This window comes from Phascolarctos cinereus, unplaced genomic scaffold, assembly GCF_003287225.1.
Source record: "Phascolarctos cinereus isolate Bilbo 61053 unplaced genomic scaffold, phaCin_HiC Scaffold_9;HRSCAF=440, whole genome shotgun sequence".
Taxonomy (NCBI): domain Eukaryota; kingdom Metazoa; phylum Chordata; class Mammalia; order Diprotodontia; family Phascolarctidae; genus Phascolarctos; species Phascolarctos cinereus.
The window spans coordinates 190,101,231-190,123,290 of NW_027556402.1; the positions used below are offsets into that span (position 1 = coordinate 190,101,231).

At 38.4% G+C, this 22,060-nt stretch overlaps 1 protein-coding gene across 6 annotated transcripts in view; it reads right to left on the minus strand.

The window, feature by feature from the left end:
- The window catches only part of JAKMIP1 (janus kinase and microtubule interacting protein 1), a 281,093-nt gene that overhangs the window by 188,712 nt on the left and 70,321 nt on the right, over positions 1-22,060 (minus strand). The window contains exon 3 of one of the 6 annotated variants that reach the window (XM_078149013.1): positions 17,028-17,077. The exons of the other annotated variants lie outside the window; for them this stretch is intronic. The gene's annotated coding sequence lies outside the window, so the exon portion shown is untranslated. The remainder of the gene's footprint in view (positions 1-17,027; positions 17,078-22,060) is intronic. 6 annotated transcript variants of the gene reach the window in all.

A 22,060-nucleotide genomic window follows, 5' to 3' on the forward strand; every position in this document is an offset into this window, starting at 1 on the left:
CTGTTCAGAGGAGATGACTCTCCTTTCCTAATCTTTTCAAATCATTCCTGACAGCCTGTCATTGCTAAAAGTCCCTTTCCAAAAGAATTCTCATCTTATAGTCTTCAAATGAGATTAATACAAAGCAGTAGCATTACCAAAAAAAAAAAAAAACTGAGAATGGATCATATAAGACATTATATAAAATATGTGCCTGATATATATATATATATATATATATATATATATATGTACATATATACTCATATTATGTATACACACATACACACCAAAAGAGAAAAGGAAAATAGGTTGCGTTTCAGAAGCATCTGTCCCAATACTTGCGCATTAGGAGATTAGATGGTTTTAAATTATTAAAATTAGTAAATTATTGAAACCAGTATTTTCCCAGAGATGTGATACAGAGTTGAATCACGGAAGAGCACTCCGCTCATCTACAGTTACAACTGACCTGAACTTGAATACCACAGTCTCAGAGAAATCAGAATTGCAGATGATCTGAAGGGCATTGGAAAGACATGGCACTACATAGGCAGACTTCACATACTGCCAAAGAAGACTTATCCATGAGAATTTTAAAAAAAAAAGGTTTCAAAGATAAGTTAACATAAGAATGGAAAAGTAAATGGACCAGACATAAACCATGACTGGAGGATACAGATGGGTAGCCCAGGTTTAATACTAATATCCACAAAATATTAATTACCTCACAGCAAGGTCTCCAAAATGGTGGTTAAACCTTTTGTGGAAAATTTATAGAAGATATGGACAGGGGAACCATAAGCTATGAAGGTATGAATGGGCAATAATCTGTACCAGTGGAGGTAATAACCACATCCATAGGATTACAGATCCATCAATATGTAGATGAATGGTAATTCTGTCATTTTGTTGCCCGAAATTCCCTTACTGTTTAGCAAAAGGTGCATAATATTTTGCCTGATTTCCCAAAAGAAATTGGGAAATTTAGTCTTCTCACCAAGACAAAAATGAAAACCTGAGATGCTTGCCTTCTGAGCCTTGGTTTCACTATATTTTAAATAACTGAATAAAAATCTCAGAAGGATTCAGACTTGTCAGGCAACTACTTGGAACTTTGTTGTTGTCAGGATCTATGATGTCATCAGCAGAGAGAGCAAATGAGGAATTTAAGACTCATTTCAGATCAGCACCTTTGCTGCAAGTCAAGGTTTAAGAGTTATTTGCAATCATGTTCTGAGAGAAGTTGTCTGGTACAGTGGGAGGCTTAAAGTCCAAGGGTCATCCAGTTAGTATGTGTCAGAGTCAGGACTTGAATTCAGGTCATCTGACTTCAAGGATGGCTTTCTGTCCCTTATGCCATGATGCCTCTTCAAAAGCAAGGATTCGATGTGGCATTTTCAGACATGGTCATTTGTGAATCTTGGTGTTTTGTTTTATATGTTCATTTGCTACAGAGAATGGAATTTTTTGGGAGTGGGAAAACTGATGGAGGTAATATTAAACTTGCATGCATGTTGTATGCGTGTTTAAGCATATAATTAATTTACCCCAGAAGGGGGTAGGGATAGTAATATAAAAAAGAAATAAATCAATGAAACATTTTAAATACACATACAAGAGCAAAAGGATGTCAGAAGGGAGAATGGACAAATAGGGCAATGATGGCATTGCCATGTTAAATTTATTATAGGCTTAAAAAAAAAAGCTAAGCTCTATGTAATAGAAATTCAGTTTTATATGCCATCCTCTTTTCCTGTTCTTCTTTGTATATGGAAATGTTCATGCTTGTTTCTATTTTTTATGTCAGCAATAAAAAGTATTAAAGAATCTAAAATGACATTGGAATGGGGTGGGGGGACACACACAGAGAAAGACACTACATTTCTTTCCAAAGAACAACAAAGCTAAATGACCATTCTGCTCATTTTTATTACAATCAACTTCAGCTTGAGCACATAAAGAAACTGCATACAAATACAAAAAGTGCTAGCCCCCATGTGAAATCAAACAGCAGCTGCCCAAAAACAGAATCTAAACGGATGTGCAGTCAAATCTGTGATTCTGACACTACACCTATAAACTCTCAAACTTTGTGGATTTTAATGAATAAGAAATCAACTTCCTATGATGGACTGTATAGAATTTTTAAAATTTCAAAACACTTCCATACATGTTGCCTCTTACTTCATCTAATGCTCAGTAACAACCCTGTGAGTTAGGTAATGCAAAATAATTGGCTTCATTTTATAGATGAGCAAACCAATCACCGGAGAGGACAAGTATATTTTCCATTATTACAGAGCTAATATGAAGAACCAGTATTTAACCTGGAGCTGAATCGATCAGATCTTCTGATTCCAAATCTACTGTACCTTCCATTACCCTCTTATCTATAAGCTGGAAGCAAAAACAATGAAAATGGGGAAAACGGAAGCTGTCTTTGATGTCTTTATTTTCTTGCTTGAGCTATCTTCTCTTACCTTTACGGCAATGCCATGCAGTATTTCACAAATCATCACTTCACATGTGAACAACACAAAGAAACACAAATCTCACACATTTTTCTAACTTTTCAGTCTGATTCCGCTTTCATATTTCTTGTGGATCCATGCAATCATTGAGTTCTGTTTGTTCTAGTCCATGTTTCTCTCAGTGTACTAATTTCATTTTCATTTCATTTCATTATTTCCATCCGCTCCCTTGGAGATTTTGTGATCAAGTCCTTCTTTTTTCCTAAGTTCCTACTCATATTTATTTGTGTAGTCACTCTATTTTTCTGGGATTACCTCTCGGCCTTATCTTAAACTATACTGTTTTTCTTTGTTTTCAGTTTCCTTCTGCTTACTCATGTCTCCACTCTCAGTTGTTTTTTCTTTAATTGAGACTTTGTCCAGGACCAGGAATAGCCCCTTCCCGACTGCTTAGATGGAGTAGCCAGGCCCTGGTCTTGTCCGAGCAATATTATACATGATAGTGCTGCTGTCCTGCTGTGACTCTGCATGGAGTGGCTGTGTCATACAATACTACCATGCTTTCTTTGTGCAACCTTTGCCTAGGACAGAGAACAAAGAACAGGACTGAAACTCTTCTTCTGCCTTCACCTCCTGGTGACATGATGCACATTCTGGCCTCAGCGCATCTCTATCTCCTTGCACAATCATCTCTGGGAATGGTTTTTGTATCTTGGTGCAGCTCTGACATCCCTGAATGGATACTGGAACCTGACAGCTCTAGAGTTTCTGAAGAGCCTACAGCATGTGAGGTCTGCTTGCCTCTTCCCAGCGTTCATCAACTCTGTCGGTCACCTACTTAGAATTGGCTTTGTCCCTTGATGAGCTCTCGACAGGCCAAGATCTAGATCCCACTGGCTTTGGGACCTGTCTACCAGAGATCATGCTGGTTTTAGAACCCTTTAAAGGGACTCTGACAAGAATCCCCATTGGCTTCTGAGAGTTTTATTGTTAGACTTGGACTGAATAGAGAAGTTTTTAATGGTTCTTTTTGTGTGTTTTATTGAATCTTTATTTTATCTGGCACCCTTTTTCATCTTTCCTGGGGTATTTTTCAGATCTTGTCTTGACTGGAGCATTGCCATCCTTGACAGAAGTCCTATTTTATAAGTAAGGGAACTAAGGTTCAAAGAGACAGAATTATATGCCTGCGGTCATGCAAGGAGGCACAGAGGCAAGATTTGCACCCAGGTCCTCTGGCTCTATTGCCAATTCTCTTTTCATTGTACCATGATGCCTCTAAGGTTAGGGTTGAGTTAAGTGTTTGGGAAGAGTCCTACAGTAGTTAGATAAACATTACCAGCTAGGCACTAAATTCATCTTCCATTACTACCTATTTGCATACAGGGAGAGTATGAACCAAAGAATATAGGATTAGCAAGACCCAAGGAAAGAGGCTGATGTCTAAATCCTCACTGAGACTCAGAGAGAAGATTGTGTAGGTAACGGAAGACCACTGTAGTGGAGTGCAAAGAGTATTTGGTTTGGACTAAATCTCTGCCATGAACTATTTGCAAGACCTTCGAATAATCAGTTAATTTAACATTTTGATATAACTCCCTCATCTCAAAGACCACACATGGTATTTGAGGCTGGAAAGGCTTCAACCTTACCGTTTTGCAGATTAGGGAGCTTAAGTCCAGAAAGGTCAAGCACTTTGCTCAAGGCCATACAGTTAGTAAGCAGGAGTAGTGGGATGTGTGGTAAGTTCCTCGAGGACAGACATTATGTTATTTTTCCATCTCCACAGCCTCAGCTCAAGGCACACATTAACTACTTTGAACATGTTGAGATGGATTGAATTAAATCATACACACAGCAATCTGTATGGCTTCTAGCACATGACAGCACTTTCCTTTTCAGTACCATAAGGAAGCTTGGCTGGCACCTGCAAAGCCAGCTTTGAAGAACACCCCGACAGAGCACTGCATGAGTCAAAGTCGTCAATCAGCTGTCAGTCTACTCCCTGCTTTGTTTGCTTTTCCTTGGCTTCCTTAATCCCTTGTCTGCTCCAGGGAATGTCGAACTTGGCTCCTGCTATTGGCTTCTGCTCCTATGTGTTCTTGATCCAGTCTGAGGTTTTTTTTTTGATGCTCCAAATACTGCTCCATCCCTTGGCATGATGTCTCTACTTTCAATCCTTTGTTTTATTGAATTCCAAAATCTTGCCCCTACCATGACTCTGCCTCCCTCTAACATATTTTAGAGACCCCCTAAATTCCTAAATATGGAAACGTCCTAGTCCAACTCCTCCTTCATTTCAAAAATGAGGAAATTGAGGCCCAGAAAGGTAAAGAGATTTACCTCAGCTTATGCAGTCAGTTTTTGGTAGTACCAGGATTCAAACCTATATTTTCTGTATTAATCTTATGTTCCTTCCATCACACCTTATGCTACTTCCTGTCTCCATCCCCATGAAAAGTCTCAAACATCATGGTCATCTCAATTTAATAATTAATAAGAAGAATGATAATTATAATAACAATAAGATCAACTCACATTTCTATAGCACTTTTAGGTTCACAAATTACTTCACACACACACACACACACACACACACACACACACACTCAGTCGTATTCAACAGAGATGTAATTAGGAGTTCCAGCACCTTGGATAAATTCAGGTACGGCAGAGGCCAGGCATCTAAGGTATGACTACTCCCACAACAACTAATATAAAATGGAAACAAAACTTATGGGAATTGAGGAGGCTGAGAAATGCAGAAGCCATAGTATTGAAAGGGAGTAGAGGTTAGGGTACAGAAAAAGACTGTGAGTTAAATATTAGACTGTGGAGGAGGGAGAGTGATCAGGAGGGTCATGGATGGCAGCAACTACGATTTGGAAAGTATAAAAGAAACTCTAAAGAAGAAGAGAGATAATGGCTGAGTGATGGCATCAGAAGGAAGGCCTGAATGTGTCAGTGTGGAACAAGGAGTTCAACTCCTCCTCCTGGCCTTGTATTTCAGAGATATGGTGGGTGGAAGCAACCAGCCATGGGAGAATGCCAAGATATAATGTCTTCAAGAGAAAGTTAGGTTTCCATGAACAACAGATGATGAAAGGAATGTGAGAAGAAGAGATATAAGAGGCAGATGAGTTTGTTAACAATAGAAGAGGGCACAGTCAATGGGGGTGGGGGATAGGGAGGAGAAATGAAGGGACAGTGGGGAGGAATTAAGTGTATAATTTGAAGGCAATGAGATAGTCTGCTCTGATAAGAAAAAGCTGCCCCTGTTAGCCAGTCAGTCAGTAAACATGAATACCTAAGCACTTAGTGCTAAGCACTGAAGATACAGAAAAAGGGGAAAAAAAAGTTCTTGCCCTCACTGAGCTTAGATTTAACAGTAGCCAGAATGTGTAAAGAAATAGTTATATATACATTTACATATAGAACTTGCTCCAGGACAGGGAAATTGATGACCACAGGAGCCTGGGGAAACAGGGGGAGCTCAGGGCCAAACAATGGAGTGGTTTGACCCGATGGCCAGTCTCCTGAAAGTAGGAGGCAGGGAGGAATGTTAAGGTGAAGCCTTGAGGTCAGTAATGAGGCCAAAACTCCAGGCACAACGTCCTGATGCGATATAATGCCTAATTACTCCCACATGCTTGTATCTTAGACACAACAAAATCAGTGAATTTAATACCAAAATTATTTCTTGAAGGAATACCAATATAGGCCAACAAACTCTAGACTGTGATTCATAAACCTTTAGGAGGTTAGGGACTTATTTCAAAGCACCCATAAATTTATAAGCATAATAAACATTATCATCCTGATCTTCATTACAGGATTATAGAATCTGAGAATTAGAAGGAACCTCAGTAACCACTGAGTCAACATATTTGTGAAAGGAATTATAACTAACACACTTGAGAGTAGTCATCTGGCTCAGGTTTTTTGTTTTTTGTTTTTTGGGGTTTTTTTGGTTTGGGTTTTTTGGGGTTTTTTTTATATAACCACCATGTGGATTCACTTTTTTGATTATACTTATTTGCTACAAGGTATTTTTTTTTCTGTTTTTAGTTGAGTGGAGGAACGATTGAACAGATTGAAGGATTGATTTTTTTTAATAGAAGAGAAAAAAAGAGGAGGATCACTGAATTTTAAATTGCCCAGACTGGAAGTGTTGTGGCCAATCACAGGCATGATAGCAATACTAATAATGACGAACCAGTTCACCCCCTCCTTAGACATCCAGTTAGCATCTACTCATGAAGGCTCACCATATTGGTTCTGGACCTAATGCTGACATCCAATAGACTTTCTCCCTATTTCACCTCAAAACTCTCAAACCCAAGTGATCACTGGCTCAGCCTCTCTAATATCAGGGATGATCTATAGGCATGATCCACTGCTCCTGGCTTAAAATATTTTTAAAGCGCATAGAGCAGTACAGGAGAAAGTTCAGAAGGAAGAACAGATAGGCAGGAAACAACAAACTGAATTTATGTACTCTTTTTAAAACAGTAGGGGATAAAAATCTACAGTTTTATATATGGTTCTTTTTCGTCCTCTTTATATAGAAACACAAATTTTGAAGTGTTTGTTAAGTTCAAATTTTTTTAAAAATTAAATACAAAACACATGGCCACCTAGACTCACTTAAAGCCCTGCAAGGAGCAGAATTCACTATCTTATTTAACTCCAAATATACACACAACCACAATGAATACAACACATAGGAGCCTCTGAAAGTTTTTTTAAATATTAAAAAGTGATCCTCATATATTTTTTAAAATGGAAATCACCGATAGTCATTCCATTCTCTTTTTTATACAGAGAGTTAAACAAGCAGAAATTAGATAAAAGAAGAGCTCATTTCATAAAATCTGTTATTCACGCATTAGCCTATATATTTCACAGCCTGTTCTTCTGCAATGACAATGAGTATGCAGGAAAGAAACAATACACTTGCATTTAGCCCTTGAAGGTATTCAAAACATTGTCCCAACAGCAAGTCAGCTATGAAAACTGAAACACAAAGAAGATCATAAATTTAGAACTGGTAGGCACCTCAGAGATTCTTCAGTACAGACTCTTTATTTTACAAATGAGGAAACTGAGTCACAGAAATGTGAAGTCAGGGACAGGTCTCATGACTTCAAATCTGGGTTTCTTTCCACCACACTATGCTTCCTCCCAAGTCCAAGAGGTGAATAGCCTGCCTAGAGTTACAAGGCAGGTAAATTAATTACAATATGCCACCAGAAGGAAGTTAGTACAGTACCAGTGTTGTTTACTAGTTGTGTGACCTTTGGCAAACCACTTCACCTCTCTAGCCTTCACTTTCCTGCTGTGATCCAAGAAGAATCTAGAGCAGAAGATTTCCAAGTTGCTTTCTAGATCTGATTCTGTGATATCTTAAGGGGGGGGGTGGTACAAATTACCCTTATGCAGCCAACGTAAAGCTAATGAGCAAAGACAATTAATATTTGGCTGTGAGAGATCCAGATCAGATGCTGACACAGCTTTAGCAAACTGTTCTACATTCTCTTTCCTGGTTAAGACTTGCAAAAATAAGCCAACTGCTGTGTGTTCTAAACATTCGCCTTCTGATACCAGCAGCCCTGGTTATTAAAGTTTTGCTTTTCCTAGTGTAACCACTGTGTAGCTGAATAGATGACTGAATTATAGTTTGTCTTTTTTTTATTTTAGAAACTTTTAACAATGTCAGCCTTTTTTTTCACACAGCATATGTGCACACAACCCCGCAAGACATTCAGGCATCCTAAAAATATTTAATGATCAATCCAGAAAGAGCAGTGGAGTAGGGTCAATTCACTCTTAACCATTAGGTTTGATCCAGAAATTAGATAGATAGACAGACAGACAGACAGACAGACGGATAGACGGATAGACGGATAGACGGATAGACGGATAGACGGATAGACGGATGGACGGATGGATGGATGGATAGATGGATAGATAGATAGACAGATATGTATATGCATACATATATATTTCTCACACTGAAACTTCTTTATTTATGTCTAATGCTACATGCATTCATTCAGAACCTCAGTTATTCACTGAGTATTTCCTCCAGTCACTGTGCTGTGGATGAAACAAAAGTTATACAGTGGATATGTAGGAAGGAAGACTGCACAACCATGTTTGATATGTTATAGAGATTCTTGTTATATATTGTTGCATGGAGGTTGTTGTAGGATTTTATGATGCAGTATTCTTGTTCATCCAAAGCTGAGATTCAGAAATTAGATTTTGTTAAGTCCTTCCTTCTACAGAAAGCCTTCCCTAACCTCTCTTAGTTCTAGTGCCTTCCTTCTGCTAATTATTTCTATTCATCCTGTATATAGCTTGCATGTAGATTTTTTTTGGTTGTTTCTGACTCTCCCCCCCCCCACCTTTCGGATTGTGAGCTCCTTGAAGGCAGGGACTGACTATCTTTTGCCTCCTTTTATATTCCCAACACTTAAAACAGTGCCAAGCACATAGTAGGCACTGAATAACTATTATAACTATTTATTAGCTTGCTAAGATACAATTTTTTTCCCTAAAAATCCATGGTACTTGATATTCTTAATAATTCCCATTAATGTTCTTTTTCTAACTTGGATAAAAATGAGTTTATTTAGTGGAGTTCTTTTAATGTTAGATGGAAACTCCTATTAGATTGTAAGTTTCTTGAGAGCAAGGACTGCTCTGTCTCTTTCTGTATCTCCAGCACTTAACACAATGCTTGGCACATAACACACACTTCAGAAATGTTTTTTTTAATATAAATTTATTTGTTTGTACCTTTCAACATTCATTCCACAAGTTTTTGAGTTCCAAATTTTCGCCCCGTCTCACCCTCCCCCCACCCCTAGATGGAATGCATTCTGCATATCCCTTCTCCTAGTCTGTCCTCTTTTCTTTCTCTCCCCCCTTCTCTTATCCCCTTCCCCTTCTATTTTCCTGTACAGGATAGACTTCCGTACCACATTTCCTGTATTTCTTACTTCCCGATAGCATGTGAAAACTTTTTTTTAAACATATGTTTTTAAAACTTTAGGTTTCAAATTTTCTCTCTTCCTCCCTCCCCACCCACCCTCATCGAAAAGGCAAGCAACTCAATATAGGCTGTACATGTGCAGTTATGCAAAACACTTCCATAGTAGATATGTTGTGAAAAACTAACTCTATTTCCCTTAATCCTATCCTGCCCCACCATTTATTCTATTCTTTCTTTTGACCCTGTTCCTTCTCAGAAGTATTTACTTCTGATTACACCCTTTTCCAATCTGCCCTCTTCTCTATCATCCCCCTGCTCTCTTGTCCCCTTCTCCCCCTATTTTCTTGTAGGGTAAGAGAAACTTCCATACCCAGTTGAATGTGTATGTTATTCCCTCCTTAAGCCAAATCCTATGAGAATAAGATTTACTCACTCCCTCTCACCTTACCCTGCTTCCCCTCCACTGTAAGAGACTTTTCTTTTCTGTTTTTTCTTTGTGAGATAATTTAACCCATTCTATCTCTCCCTTTTTTCTTCTCTGAGTATAATCCTCCCTCATCCCTTAATTGTATTCTCCAGATATGACCCCTTGATCTTCAACTCACCCTGTGCCTTCTATCTATCTATCTATATACATACATATAATTTTTTTCCTCCAACTACCCTAATACTGACAAAGGTCTCATGAGTTATAAATATCATCTTTCCAGGCAGGAATGTAAACAGTTCAATCTTAATAAATCTCTTACGATTTCTCTTTCCTGTTTGCCTCTTCATGTTCCACTGGAGTCCTGTATTTGAAAGTCAAATTTTCTATTCAGCTCTGGTCTTTTCATCAAGAATGCTTGAAAGTCCTCTATTTCACTGAATGACCATATTCTTCCTGAAGGATTATACTCAGTTTTGCTGGGTAGGTGATTCTTGGTTGCAATCCTATCTCCTTTGCCCTCCGGAATATTATATTCCATGCCCTGCCGTCCTTTAATGTAGAAACTGCTAAATCTTGTGTTATCCTGATTGTGTTTCCACAGTACTTGAATTGTTTCCTTCTCGCAGCTTGTAAGATTTTCTCCTTGACCTGGGAACTCTGGAATTTGGCTACAATATTCCTAGGAGTTTTCCTTTGGGGAATTGTTTCTTTGGAGTGTGTTTTCTCTTGATTCTCAACGGAGTTCTTCTCTTTCAGGAGGAGATCTGTGGATTCTTTCAATTTCCATTTTGCCCTCTGGTTCTAAAATATCAGGGCAGTTTTCCTTGATAATTTCTTGAAAGATGATGTCTAGGCTCTTTTTTTGATCATGGCTTTCAGATAGTCCAATAATTTTTAAATTCTCTCTCCTGGATCTATTTTCCAGGCCAGTTGTTTTTCCAATGAGATATTTCACATTGTTTTCTAATTTTTCATTCTTTTGGATTTGTTTTACAGTGTCTTGATTTCTCATAAAGTCACTAGCTTCCAATTGCTCTATTCTAATTTTTAAGGAAGTATTTTCTTCAGTAATCTTTTGGACTTCCTTTTCCATTTGGCCAATTTTTCTTTTTAGGGCATTTTCTCCTCATTGGCTTTTTGGACCTCTTTTGCCATTTGGGTTAGGCTTTTTTTAAGGTGTTATTTTCTTCAGTATTTTTTTGGGTCTCCTTTAGCAAGCTGTTGACTTGTTTTTCATGATTTTCTTGCATCACTCTCATTTCTCTTCCCAGTTTTTCCTCTACTTCCCTTACTTGCTTCTCAAAATCCCTTTTGAGCTCTTCCAAGGCCTGGGACTGATTCATATTTTTCTTGGAGGCTTTGGATGTAGGAGCTTTGACTTTGTTGTCTTCTTCTGGTTGTATATTTTGATCTTCTTTTCACCAAAGTAAGATAATATAGTCTGACTCTTTTTGCTGCTTGCTCATGATCCAGCCAATTACTTGAGTTTTAAACTCTTTGTTAAGGTAAGAGTCTGCTTCCAATGTGGAGAATGTACTGTCCCAAGCTTCAGGGGTTTGTACAGCTGTTTTCAGAGATACTTGTAGGGACCTGTAAATTTTCAGTTCTTCAAGGTGGTATGATAAGGGTGAGGTGTTTACTCCTTTCCTGGCCTGTGACCACAAGTACTCCTTTCTGTCCTGTAACTGTGAGGAGGGGTTCCTCTCCACAGCCACTACAAGCTCCACCACGCCAGCGCTCCTCCTCACCCCAGCACTGCCGCCCAGAACTGTGACCCAGATCCACACACGGGCAAAGCAAGAGATTCCTGCCTCAGCACTGGCAAAGAGATCCCTGCAATCCCTCTCTGATCAGCCACTGGATTCCCCCTCAGTCTGTGGGCCAGAAGCTCGGGAAGCAGCTGCCCCGTCCCAGGGCCACGCTCTTGGGAATGGAGCTGAGACCCCGCCTTCCTCTCTGAGCGACAGAGTTTTCCCACTGACCTTCTCAGTTGTCTTTGGCATTGGTGGATTGATGAGCCTGGCAACCTCCACAGCTGCCCGCGATTCAGTCCTCTGAGGCCTGCTCCAGGTTCGCTGAGGCCTGCGCGCCCAGCCCAGCGCGATCCACCTTTCTGATCAATCCTCCAGGTTGTCTTGGGCTGGAAAGTTGTTTCACCCTGTCTTTTTGCGGGTTCTGCTGCCTCCGAATGTGTTCAGAGCCATTTTTATGAGTATTTGGAGGGGTTTGGGGGAGAGCTCACGCGAGCCACTGCTTTCACTCCGCCGTCTTGGCTCCGCCCCCAGAAATGTTATTGAGTTATTGATGCCGTGACTACCAATGTGGACAGTGTTCCTCAAAGCTCTGTCTCAGGCTCTCTTCCCTTCTCCTCCCACATACCCTTTATTGAGAGTAACCTCACTAGCTCCCATGGGTTTAATTATCGCCGCTCCACAGAAAACACAAGGATTTCGGGGGGACACCACGTGTGTGCATTTGTGTCTGTGCGTGTCTATGTTAATCTGTGGCCAATATCTCACCTTAGTCTTCTCTTCCAAGCTCCCCTGTTTCTGTCAAAGGTACTACCATTCTTCTAGTCTCCCAGGTTCACAAATCCTGCGTTATTCTCAACTCCCCATTCCCTCTCACCTGATATATTAAAATATCTTGCCAAATTTCACCATTTTACCCTTCACAATATATCTTGCATCCTATCCCTTTCACTTCGTTCTTATAGTTAACCACCTAAATTCTGGCCTATATCACCTCTTGCCTAAGGTATTATATCAGCCTCCAAAATCTCTCCTCACTCTAGTACTTTCTGCACACTGCTGACAAAGCAATTTTCCTTAAGTACGGAACCAATAACGCGACTCCCTTCTTTGGCTAACTTTAGTGGGAAAGAGAAGCCCTTCAGTTAAGCTTGTAAAGCCCTTTGGAACCTAGCTCCAAGGTATCTCACCGGTCATACTGGATTTGACTGCTCCTCTTGTATGCTATAATCCAATTGGAGTATTTTTCTCTCTGTCCCTCCTACATGATACTCTTGAACCACTCATCCTATGTACCTGAAACACACTCTCTCCTTTTACCACAAAGTCCAAACACCATCTTAGGGATGAAGTCTTTCCCATTAGAATCTAATCCTTTATATTTCTATCCCAAGTGCCTAGCACAGTGCCTGGCACATAGTCGGTACTTAATAAATGTGTGTTGATTGCCTATCAATTGTCTTTCATTGTGGCTATGTGAGCAGCCCATATCCTTTTCTGGTCAGAGGTGTCCTAGGAGGTGTCCATGGTATCATTTTTCTATCAATGCACAATGTAGCACAAAGAGTAGGTCTGACCACCCTTCAGTCAATGGAACTGGATGCTTCCTTTGGTTGGAGGCTGGACAGCTCCCAAGGAAAAGACAGAGGTGGAGAAGAGGTAAAGAGCAAAGGGCAAGAATGCCAATGAGTAGCCACTGTTCTGGTAAAACCCATAACAAAGGGTATCAGTGTTAGAAAAGGACTTCTCAGGACACAAGATGAGGTGTCAAAGAGAGGAATTTAAATATTCCCAATATGGGGGTTACCTGCACAACACAGATCTTACATCATTCTCTTACTTGATCAAAAACAATACTCAATATTACTAACTATACTAGGTTAGAGTCTTAATTCCACTAATGAAGGATGTAACTGGTTATCTGCATTTGCACAGGCCAAAATAAGTAGAATATTCTATTAATATATTTTTAAATTCCAATATTAAAAATATTGTATGACAAGGGGGCAGTACTGTTTTAGTGAATTGATAAATCACTGCAATTAAAGATTTGGCACTACATAGGGTTTGATGTAGATGGTGCCAAAAATTCTCTATTATTCTCTGATTCAACTGGAAGCTCCTTGATGGCAGGGATCATTGTTTTAGATATCTTTTTTTTTTTACATGCTCTCCTCATCACTTAATAAAGCCCCTTATTAAAAAACAGTGCTCACATTGGGGTGGAGGGGTGGAGAGGATACAGCTGAGTGGCACCAACTCAAAAATCTGAAAACAAGTCTGAAAGATTTCAGGTAAGACTGTACACCAAGAAACCTGGGGGTGGTTTTATCAGAGCTGGAGATTATTTCCTACAAACTCCTGCTTCAAAATTAATTCCATGCATTCCATTTGTTCTATATCAATTTAAACCTCACTCCTTAAAAATAAGAGACAGTTAACTATACTGTGGTCATGGAATTATACCATCCAATTTAATTCCTTGGGTGGAAGCCTGTAAAACTCCCACTTTAAAAAGCAAGCATAATATTATGCAGGTATGCCATGGCTAGAGTGCTGGCCTTGGAGCCAGGAAAAGCTGATGTCACGTTCTGTCTCTGTCATATACTGGCTACGTGATCCCAGGCCTGTGATTCAACCTCCTGGGGCTTTAGGCAACATCCTAAGACTGTAAGTCTCACAAAAGGAATTAGTAAAGGGCATTTCCTAATCCCAGAGAAGACTTCTACTAATGAAATGACAAATCTAGTTCCTATCCCTATCTAAACATATAAATCATTTAGATGCAACATATAAATGCATATACATACATGCTAATTTCTATGAAAATGTATATACAAGGTGAATGTGTATATCTGCGTGCATGCACAAGTATATATACACAAATACATGTGTGTATATAGGCATGTATATATTTAATGTACTACACATATGCATTTATATAGTACATATATATGTCCATATGTAAATAAACCCTATTTGCTTACACACTTTCACTTGTAGCAAATTTTAGATGTAATTCTGCCAGGTTTGTTCTTGAAACCTTTATTGCCAGGAAGAGAATTACAATGGATGGTGTATATACACACACGCACACACACACACACACATGCATATGTATGCATGTGTACATATGCATATGTTTGTGTATGCATGTGTGTATGGATGTGTGTATATATGTGTATGGATGTATATGTGTATATGTGTATGGGTGTATATGTTTATGCATATGTGTGTATATATACGTGTGTGTATGTGTGCATATATGTATGTATGATTTAACATACGTATATACAGACTGAAGCAAACTTTTTCACTTTCTTTTTTTCTTCTTTTTTTTGTTCTAGTTATCTTTCACCAAATGACTAATATGAAAATGTTTTACATGATTACATGTGTATAACTATATCAGATTGCTTACCATCTCAGGGATGGAGGAGAAAAGGGAGAAATAGAATTTGGAACTTAAAACTTAAAAAAAAAAACAAATGTTAAAAAATTTTTTTTACATGCAATGGGAGGGAAATAAACTACTATTTTAATGTATGTATATAGATATAGACATCTGGATACACACTGATAATAGTGAGCTCTAATCAAATCTGGATTCCAGCTCAGCGTTATCTAAAGCAAACAGGAAGTAGATAGTAGGCTGCTGGTCAAAAGAAGCATTTGGAAAAAAAATTGTAGTAAGAATAGATCATCTACTAAGGACTTTGCATTCTTTACTTTAAGTGATTTGCTTCAATTAAAACAACTCTGAGGTACTATCTCATACTCATCAGATCAACTAAGATGACAGCAAACAAAAAAATAAGATAAATGCTAGAGAGGATATGAGAAAATAGGAACACAAATGTACTGTAGGTGGAACTATGAACTTGTTCAACCGTTCTGGAGAACAATTTGGAACTCTGCCCAAAGAGCTATAAAAACTGTGCATACCCATTGACCCAACAGTATCGCTACTAGGACTATACCCCAAGGAGATCAAATGAAAAGGAAATACAAACCTATATGTAACACAAAAATATTGATAGCAGCTCTTTTTGTGGTAGCAAAGAACTGGAGTAATATCCAGGAATTTGGGAATGGTTGAGCATGTTATGATATATGGATGTGATGGAATACTACTGTACTGTAAGAAATAATGAATAGGATGGTTTCAGAAAAACCTGGAAAGACTTATACGAACTGATACAAGGTGAAGTGAGCAGAACCAGAAGAATAATCTACACAGTAATACCAAAATTGTAAAAATAATCAATTGTGAAAGATTTAGTAACTTGTCAATACAATGATCTATAACAACTCAGAAGGATGTAAAATAATATAAAATGCTATCCACCTCCAGATAGAAAACTGATGGATTCAGAATGCAGATTAAAGCATATTTTCACTCTTTATTTTGCTTACTTTTTTTCCAGAACACAGCTAATCAGGAAATATGTTTTGTAAAACTTCATATTATAATGGATATGTTGCATTTCTTGCCTTTTCAACAGGTGAGAGAGAGGCTGGAGAGAGAGAGAATTTGGAACTGAAAATAAAATTTAAAAAATAAAATATTTGTCTCCTCATTATTTCAGGAAAGGAAAGAACTCTGGTCTGGTTAAGAGACATAGGTCTGACACTAAATCCCTGAGTGACCTAGCATGTCACTTTACTTAACTGAGCCTTGGTTTCTTCCTCAATAAAACTAAGAGGTTGGACTAGAGTCTGTCAAAAGCTTCTAGCTCTAGAATTCATTTGATGAGCTCCAAAAGCAGTTGTGACATAGTGGAAAGAGCTTTTGTAGTTCTCCTACTTTGTATTTGCATGATTTTGGGTAATTCACTTAATTTTTTGTGTTTCAATTTCCTCATCTGCCAAATGGGTACTTCCATTTCCTACCCGTTGTTAGAATCAAAAAAGATAAAGTATATGGGGCACTGTATAAACTTTAAAACTCTCTAATAAACAAATAGCAGGCTACTATTCAACCTCTCCTCCTTCTTTTTGATCAAAGATTAAATTAAGGGGAAATAGTTACCTTCACTGAGGTTTAAAGCCAAAAGTAAAGCGGTGGAAGGGGGGGGGGAACAGAACTTCCCTGGATGAGTACCAGCCCAGGAAATATGCTAAGAATGTTCTTTTAAAAAAACATCTTTTATAAATCATGTAGACTCATTTAACAAAAATTTATTAAGCATCTACCGTATGTCAGACACTGTGCTAGTGCCATAAATAAAATGAAAAAAACAACCTCTACTAATAAGGAGTTGGGATTTAAAGGTAGAAAGGAACTGTTAAGATCACCATACAAAACAGCAATTATTAAGTGTCTACTGTGTATGGAGCGCTGTATGAGGATCTATGGAGATGAAAAGTTTACATAAAGGCAAAATTCTTACCTAGATGATGCTTATAATCCAAGGAGTGGATGAGGCACCAACATGGATATCTAAATATCAAATTATAGATGTATTAAAGATATGTAAAGAGATAGAAAATGACTGACATCACAATCTGAGTCTACAAGTTTTCAGCACAATCTGATACATTCTTTTGTGATTAAATTGCCTTACTTGGTCCTGTGTTTCATCTTCCCTCCACTTTGTGCCACATGAAACCTTCCCTGATTACCTCTCACTTCCTCTCAGGTAACCATGTTTCTTTCCTATGTATTCATTGCGTTTGTCCTTCATTCTCGAAGAAGACCATGACATCAGGGAGATGATGACATGACTTGCAATTGACTTTGATATGAGTGAGGGAAAGCTGTGCAAAGTCACCAGCCTCACTTTCTCCTCCAGAGCCAACTTGCGTCCAGTGGCCAGATATTCATCAGTATGACTGGAGGTGGCCCAGTCCTATGAATTCACGTACTTTATTACCAACAGGAAATGTGATAAAGGAAGTGGAAAGAGCATTAGGTATAGTGATGATGATGATGATGATGATGATGATGATGATGATGATGATAATGATAACATTTATATAGCACTTACTTAAGTGCCAGACACTGTGTTAATGAATGAATGAATAACTCATTCAATCCTCACAACAACCCTGGGAGGTAGATGCTATTATCATCTCATTTTACAAATGTAAAAACTGAGGCAAATAAGGGCTAAGCAATTTGCCCAGAGTCACACAGCTAGTAAGTGTCTGAGATCAGATTTGAACTCAGGTCTACCTAACTCCAGGCCCAGCGCTCTATCCGTTATACCTCCTAGTTGTACCATAGGATCAGAGGACCTCAGTTAAAATCCTGGATCCTCTACTGACTAGCTATATTCCCTTGGGCAACTTGCTTTAATCTAAGTGTCTATAAAACGAGACTAGAATAGGTGACCCCTAAGGTCCTTTCTAGCCCTAAATCTATATTCCTACAATCCTTAATTATGCACTTACTATATTCTGTTTTGGATTACAGTTATTTATTATCTTACCTCTTCTACTAGACTGTAAGTTCCCATGAATACAGGGACTGTAACTTGCGTCTCTCTATCTCCCTCGGGGCTAAGCTATAATTTGAGCATAGAAGGCATGGCAATGCATGGTTTATTGAATGATTTCATTCAGTGCTAATCTCTCAAATGCTAGAGTCCTAATAGTCTCCACATCAGTTAATTAGACACAGGGAATTTCCCCCCTTCTTTTGTTTCTCTGATTGACTCCCACTTCTATAAGATTCTAACATTTATAAAGGACCTGCATCCCAACAAACCTGTGAAGTGGGCTATTAATTCCCTTTTTGACAGATGATGAAACAGAAGCCTCAAGTTAGCAAGTCACCTGCCCGAGGTCACAATGGCCTGCAAAGGTCAGAACTGGAATTTGAACCATGATCTCCAGACTACAAATTCAATTCTCTCTCTGCTACACTACATAGATTCTCTATCACACTCCCATAAAATGTCCCTTGTGGATACTGTTAAACACTGAATCTTAGGCTGGATAAGCCAGTCTGACATTTAAAATATTCCTAGGCCCAATAAATGAAGGGTTTCTTATCTACCACCACTTTTAAAAGACTTCAATTTCACTTGGTGTCACTGTAACTAACTCATCCATCAATTTCTGACAAGGCTCTGGAAAATGGAGGAATGTGATTCAGTCAGCATTTTGTCAGATATAAAGGTGATGCCAGTGAAAAGAGGGAGTGCATCTGTGAAATGACCATAATGATGCCTGCCTTACAAGGCTGTTGTGAGCAAAGTGCTTCAGAAAGCTTAGAATCCCATCAAAATTGTGGTCATCATCATCATCTTGGGTCACAGAAAACAGCTGATAATAATGGATCACATAGCAAAATCATGGGGAAAAATATTTCTAGAATCTCTTTTTTTCAAAAAAGCCTCTTTCAATTCTTTCTCCTAAGAGGAAATGATTTCTAGTGCCACAAATCCCATCCAATCTAATTTGTTTTCAAAGGACCCATGGATATTCAAAAACTTGCAAAGGCCCACCTATAATTTTTAAGGGTTTGAATGCTTCTGAAATTGCTGAATTCTGACATATAATATTTACAGAAGGAAAAAAAAGAAGCTTCTCAGGATGAGAAACCCACCATCCATGAGATTAGGATTCTCTTACCTACCAGATTCATCTATTCAGGCTAGTATTCCATTTGTTAAAGTGTCAAAAAGAGACATTTACACAAGAGAACATTTTTAAGTAATCTTTGGAATGATTTTCTAGTTTGGGAAATATTGTTCAGGGCTATAGATAGAGAAAGTGAATAAGGAATGTTGTTTATACCCATTCCTCTTCCCCTACCTGTGAATTTGTTTGTTTATTTTTCAAACTATCAGCTGAACAAGGATCCATTAAATATTGGAGCACTGAGAGAGGCTATAGAAGAAGATACAAAAAAGAATAGGATACCTCTGCCTTCATGGATCTTCCAATATATTAAAGGGCTACAGATTTGTACTCAATTAACCATAATATAAAATGGAAAGTGATGAACACATAAGAGAGGGACAGTGTTTGATGCAAGATTCAAGGAAGGAAAAATCATTCCCAAATGAGGGAGATCCCAGTTTCTGACACTAGCCTACAAGTTATGTAAGGAGACTAAAGGAAAACAGATCACCCATCAATTTTTTTGCTCCCTTCAGGGGACAAAACAAAGTCTAGAGAATCCTTATATCGAACTTGTTGCAAAAGTATCCAGAGAGCTATTTTTTTTTCAATCAGTTCAGCAGCATCCTTGCCATCAGATACGGAGGTTACACTTTTATGGCCAGAACTATGGGAAGATATATGAATTGATACAAAGTGAGATAAGCAGAAGCATGAAAATTACACACAGTGACTACAGCAATGTCAGTGGAGAGATCACCAACAAATCAAACATTAATACTATGAAATCATAATGACCAAGCTTGGTCCCAAAAAGAGAGAGGAGACTCCATCGCCAACGCTTCTCCACAGGAGTGGGGAACTAAGGATGTGAAATACCATATTTACTGTCAGACTTGGCTCATGTGTTGAATAGTTTGGCTAAACTGTCTTTTTCCTCTTTTTTTTATTCTTTGTTATAAGGGAAGGCTCTTTGGGAGGGGGGAGGGAGAAGACTAGGGATGTATTGGGAAATGGGGATGCAAAAACAAAGGATAAATAAAAATTTTAGTAAACAAATCACTTTTATACCACTGAAAAGACAAACTGTTTTATTAACCAGGAGCAAATTAAGGAGAACACTTATTGCATCACGTACAGTCACAGTCCTACACTATGTTTTCTATCCTTATCTTGGAGTATGAGAAGTCATAAAAATCTTACATCAGAAATAAAGGGGGGGGGGGACTGCTTATTCTGCTTATATCTTGGAGTCAAGACAGATTAAGCCCAATCTCTTAAACCTTCTTTACCTACTTCACAGTCATAGAAAGAGATAATTTATTCAGAAATTATTCTTTTGAGGTACTACTAGATTCTTAGTGATAAATTCAGTTGAGTTCATTAGAATCTACTTATTAAGAAAGAACTAAAACAACTTAGAAAAAATGTTAGCAGCTTGGAAAAGGGTTAATTAGAAAATTCGTCAGAACAGCCCTTCCCCCAATTCTCTGAGCATTCTAGTTTATGTAGTTTGTTTACTCTAAGCTCCCGTGTTTGTGCATTCAAAGACACACTTGGCAATATGATGCCCCTTTCCCAGGTTCATTTCCAAACTCATAATTGTAAAAAAAAAGTTACTCGGAAAGTACTGTAGCTCAAATCTGGTAGTCATTTTGATTAAAATGGAATGCTACTTAGTAAAAGTGAATGGTCAGGCCAAATAAAAGAAATACATACTTTAAAGTTGATCAAGCTTTCAAAGTTGTTTGAGAGTCACAACAGATGTGCTTATTAATAATTGATGAGCTACAGAGTTGTTAATAATTAGAATATTAAATGTTCATTAGTCCAAATGGGGGGAAAGTCTTACATCAGAGAATGAGAGGCACCAATGTGTCCTAGAAAAAACAATAGGTTTGTGGTCAGAATCCATGGCTTCAAATTCCAGCTCTACTATTTATTCTTACTTGTACGGCATCAGACATCTCTCTCCTCTCCTCTCTTTCTCCCCCTCTCAACTGTTTTTCTCTTTACCTCTGTCAGTCTGTCTCCCTCCCTCTCCATTTAATAATAATCCTTCCCTCTCTTCAAATCTCTCCCCTTCACCCCTAATCCCCTCCATTCTTCTCTCTCCTCCTCCTCCTCCTCTTTCCTACTTCTGCTTGCTCTTCTCTCCCAGTTATAAAATTAAAGGGTAAGACTCAAATTATCTTCAGGATCCCTTCCATATCTAAATCCTACACAATCACATAATCCTGTAGTGTCTTAGATTTGGAAAGGAACTCTGGGGTCTACTCCAACCCTCTACATCCACTTCAGGAATCCCTTTCATGTCATCATGGATAAGTGGTTATATACTCTGTGTTCGGAATATTCCTGTGACAGGGAGCTCATTCCTTCAGAAAGCAATCAGTGCTACTTTGGGTTAGTTCTCATCATTAAAATTCTTCCATATATGGAGCTAAAAATCTTCATCCTTGTAACTTCCATTTGATTTAACAAAACATCAAATACTTACTTAGTTCATAGTACTGTCACTGGTCCTCAGAGACATACAGAGATTGAACAGGCATAGCTTCTGCCATGGAGCTTGCAATTGATCCTTCTTTTGCCCTCCAAAAACCACACAGAATCGGTCTAATCTTAAAAGACAACCCTTCAAATATTTGAAGCTGGTGACAGATCTCCTGCGTCTTTTCTTACTTAGGCTAACCCTGTCTAATTGCTTTAGGGGATCGACCTAATTCATGATTTGGAGTCCTCTTGACATCCCGACTGCCCTCCTTTGTATGTGTTCCAGCTTATCGGTGACCTTCCTAAAATGTGGCACCCAGAACCCCACACAGTGTTACAATTATCAGGATCATACAGC